Below are 5,160 nucleotides of genomic sequence, written 5' to 3'. Positions count from 1 at the left end.
TTCATAGCACATGTCCCCCTGGAACTGTGTGTCAGACAGAGTTTCCCGGCCGGACTGTCAACTCCACAAGGGCAGGCAATGTCCTTCATTCATTGACCTGCTTCCAGAGCCTATAAGAGTGACTGATATATAGTAGCCCTCTACAAACACCTGTCAAATAGAATGAGAGGTAAACAATGGATTAATGAAGTAGAAGGCAATCCCGGGTATCAAAGAATCTGTGGGAGTACGCATTACATTGTGAAAAAGGTGCCAATGGGGAAATTCAAGTTTGTTAAAATCCAGAAAATTCTTCAGTTGTAATTTCTAAGAGCTCATCATTGAACCTAGCTAGGGCTTCCAGTTAACAAAGATGGTGGAGACAAAACACAGAGAATTAGACTTAGGATTTAACGAAATGCCCACAACACATGCGGCCTGATCTTGTGAGAAGTGTAACTATAAGGGGAAGCAGAAATCTTGCCAAAACTAGGGAGGAGTGATAACATGCGGGAGGCTGCCACTTGTTTGCTTTTTATAAACTTAATACTTGGACTGAGAGTTGGACATTCTCACCAGTTTTCTTATCACTTTTTCTTGCTTTACTGATATATCATCTGGGAAAGGTCTATAAATATTTCCTACAGCAAAGGGAAAAGAAACATTTTTTAAAGGCTGATTTATGGGATTCAATTTTTTTTTTCAATTTTTGGAGAATGAAAACTTTCCAGATTTTTATTTTACCTGAAATTAAACCGTTTTCTTGACATTTGTTTATGGAAATGGTTGTTAACGTTTCTTTTGGAGTACTCAGACTCCGCCCTTACTAAGACAGTTTGTTATGAAGTCATCTCCTCCTTTCAGCTACTATTAAAAATACGGATTTTGAAATTTGGTCTTAGACTGCTCATACCTCTTTAGTCACAGATCTGGGCATAGCTAGGCCCTAGATCTAATTTTGGACATTGGTTAGAACTATGTCCTTTTAATATGAGACTTAATTCTTCATTCCTTCCACCCATTTCCAAATAAAAATCTGCTTTTTAAGTTTGAATCAGAATCCAAATAAGATTGCCATATTACAACAGTTTGATATATGTCAAGGAATTTACCTTTTTCAGGTATCTCCTCCATCTTTCTTTTTCTCCTTTGCAATTTATTTGTTGAAAAATAAACTCAGGGCCTCCCTGGTGGCACAGCGGGTTGAGTGCCGTGCCGTGAAGCTGTCTCCAGCCTCTGCAGCCGTGGGTTCGATTCCCAGCCGGCCAGGGAGAAACCCATGTGGCGGGGCAGACCTTTCCTGCCTCACCTGCTGCTCCCCTCAGCAGTGTCTTCCATCCGTCTGACTGTTGTGCTCCCCGCTTTGGCTCTGGTGAATTCTCTCACCCTCCCGCGCCTCTAACTGTACCCCCATACTTGTATAAATAAAAATAAATCTTAAAAAAAAGAAAGAAAAATAAACTCAGCAATTTGTCCTGGGGAAAAAAAAAACTTGCTTTTGTAAAAACATCAGAGTACCTGTGGGGTCTTTTCCTCAGTGTACTTTGCATGGAAAAACAGAATTTCCTTGCTTAATGAACTTCGAGAGTTGAAGTGTTGGATGACTCTTTTACCTAAACAGTAATGCATCCTGCTTATTAATATGAAGCCAAAGCTGAATCATTATTCTCACCATAGCAGAGTTAATCACTTACTAGTAATAGGTAGAGAACATTTAATATATTTGGAAGCTGTTTAATCATCAACTTAGGGGATGACAGGACCCTCTCTGGATTTCTGAGAACATGTATTCCATGCTTGCCAAGGTCTTGTCACCAAACTTGTTACTTTAATTAATCTGTTTTTCCCTTGCCATGTTACTTTGATTTCTGCCACCAGTCCTGCTGTACTAAGTGCAGTGACTGAGTGAAGCAATTTGCTGAAATTGCTGCTAAGGTTATACCTAAAAACCCTCAGTACTCAGTTGAGGAACATATTCTCTATTCCAGGCAGGCAAACACAGGTTTCCAAGGTATCAGCCCTGTGTGCATCTGTTTTGTAGTGTAATCTCATCAGTTGAACAGATGAAGAATGCTAATTAGCTTGTTTATGCATATGTGATTTAATGAGACTAAACACTTAACTGATCTTGAAGCACAACTTGTTTCCTGTTGCTGTTTTTACTTTCATAAAAAACTGTTAAACACATTTGCTGGGAATTATGGTACTGTGCAATACAGGAGAAGAAAGAATTTCAAAGCAGGTTGACTGCGAGTCAATCAGAGCTTACTGCAACCAGACTGAATCTAGGAAGAGGACAATAAAAGTATTGGGTTTTGGGATAAAGGTTGAAATCCAATGTTAATGAAATAAAGCTTAATGGAAGAATTTATCATAACCTGTATTATGCCAGACTCCTAAATCTATTATTAAAAGTCTGCTATGTACCAAAATAGTTTATTTTAGGAAATAGTTCTATACCTTTATCATGTCCAAGCTAAGATCTTCTGTTTTTATTTCAGTATCCTCTTCTTCTAGTTATTGTAGCTATATTTTGATGTAATAAAAACCATGACATTTAGTTAATCCAAGTCTTCTTCCTGAAAGTTAATATAAAAGAATATTATAATTTTTAAAATAAACATTTCATATTACCTATTATGCTCTCTTTTATTACTTTAAAGCTATGCAAAACTGGATCCACATAGGATGTTGTGTTTTGGGAATGGGATGGGTAAGGACATGAAGTAACGCTGGTCCTACAATCAAAATTATATTTTGACCGAAATGTTTCATTTAATTTGCCCAGCTTTGTACAACCAGGGGTCAGCAACTGTAGCCCATGGGCCAAATCCACAGCCTGTTTTTGCTAAGATGACTTTTTAGGACACATCCATGACTGTGCTTTTTTAGATCAGCCATGACCACTTTCCGGCTGCAGTGGCAAAGCTGCACGGCTGATAAGGACCTCCAAAGCTACATGTATCTACTCTCTGGTCCTTTCCAGAAAATTTGCTGGTCACTGCAAACAGATATTTGTGAATTTGAGCCTTATAAGAAATGTGATTAAGAGCCTTAGGTTTTTAGGTCTTTAGAATCCAAGGAACCATTGATAACCTGTAGCATTAAACAGCAACCTTTCTATTCTGGCAAAACATGTTCTGCTCATGAATACATAGGATCCTACTTAGACCTTCTTAAAGATTCATAAGTTACATTTGCTCCTAGGCTTGGGGTGCAAGTTGAGTGATGGAAAGTGCTGCCGCTTCTTCCGTGACACCCATGTCTCCGATGCCCTACAGGCTGGCACATCTTGAGTTGAGCTTCCTTATTTGTCCCAGTGCAGAAAATGAATTGTCCATTGTTCTAAACTTATGTGATGACTTGTCTGTGAGAAATTACAGGTTGTTGCTTGTTTGTGTTAGGAACCTATTAAGACCATGGTGACACCCATAAAAAAAAAAGGAAAAAACAAAAAGTTTGAGCTCCATTTGTTTTTTTTTAAAGATTTATTTATTTATGCTTACAAGAACTGGGGTACAGGCCAGAGGTGTGGATGGTGAGAGGACTCATCAGAGACAGAGTGGGGAACAGAACAGGCAGACTGACTGAAATACACTGCTGAGGGGAGCAGTGGGCGAGTCAGGAGAGGTCTGCTGCAACATGTGGGTAGCTCCCTGGCCTGCCAGGGTATTGAACTCATGCTGCAGTGGCTGCAGATCACTTCATAGGTTGTGTCTTAACCCCTTGCGCCACCAGGGAGGCCCCTGAGCTCCATTTCCATTCTTTTCCATTCATTTTTGTGTTTTTGGATTTTCTAAGAAAGGAAGTGGTTGGGGGACCCATTTAAAGAAGACCATCAGGGCCTCCCCAGTGGCGCAGTGGTTGAGCGCTGGGTTGCGTAGCTGCCCGCGGCCTCTGCAGTGCAGGTTCTATCCCCAGCTGCTCCCCGGCCACCAGAGGAGGGTCCTGCATGGCGCGCAGACCTCTCCTGCCTCACCTGCTGCTCCCCTCAGCAGTGTGCTTTGGTCCTTTTGCCTGTTCTGCTCCCCACTCTGGCTCTGATGAATTCTCTCACCCTCCCACACTTCTGACTACCCAGTGCTTGTATAAATAAACAAACAAACAAACAAACAAATAAATAAATAAATAAATAAATAAATAACTCTTTGAAAAAAAAAAAATAAAGAAGACCATCAGTATTGTTGATAAATTGAATTCACACCCAGACAGTTCAGGTGACAAATGACTGATGATCAGTGAGTTTTACAGTGTCGGTGAATTCATGACTACAAGGTCAGCAAAAATAAAAGTATACGAGAGACTGTGCCAGAATGGCCCAGTGGGTCCCTGGGAAGACCTTTGGGTTTACTCCAGTGTCATCAGGATTCATATGCAGAATCCTTTGTAAATTCACTGGCATGTTCTTGGAGACCAGAGATTCTTTGAAAGAAAAAGTATTTTTTTTTTCCTTTTCATGATACTTTAAAATTGTATTTTTGTTTATAGAGAAGAATCCTTTTTTATGGTTATCAGTTCAATTTAATTTTTTTATCTGAAAGCCAATGCTTCAGGTCTGAAAAAATAGACTTGAACATCGTATGCACACACGTGCATCATATATATATCCTGTAAGTATGTTTGGGAGACATTGGTCTATGCTCTTCTGTTGTTTTTTTTTTTTTTTTCAGGAAAAAAAATCAGAATGAGAATGTAGTCATAGTAACACTGATACAACATAGCTTTAAACTTAGCTTCTGTCATAAAACCATAGTGTTCTACTATGAGGACTCAAGTCAGACCAAATGGGTTATAAAAATGAAAATCAATATTTTAGATTAAAGATATTTTGGACAAAACTATAGTCCATTTGAAAAATGCTAAAAGCAAGCATTTTGCCAGTCTACCAAAATAATACATATTAAATAAAGATCTTTTCGAAAGTGCCATCCATTTTATAATTGACCTTTGCTCCAGAATTGTTTTCTTCCTTGAAAATGACATGGCTTCTCTTTCCTTTCTCTCGCCTGTCTTTTCCTGTTGTCATAGGCATATAAAATCACACCTCTTCCTGTTCTTCCCACTGTTCAGGGTCAACCTACGTCTGCAGTGTCCTTGATCTGAGGGTGCCTTCCACTTGTCAGTCCCACATAAGATCAGCTCCCCAGGAGGATACCTGCTTCAGGAGATACCACTGCCACC

Source organism: Talpa europaea (genome assembly GCF_964194135.1).
Source record: "Talpa europaea genome assembly, chromosome: 10".
NCBI classification, from domain to species: Eukaryota; Metazoa; Chordata; class Mammalia; order Eulipotyphla; family Talpidae; genus Talpa; species Talpa europaea.
Note: the sequence above shows the minus strand (reverse complement) of the source record.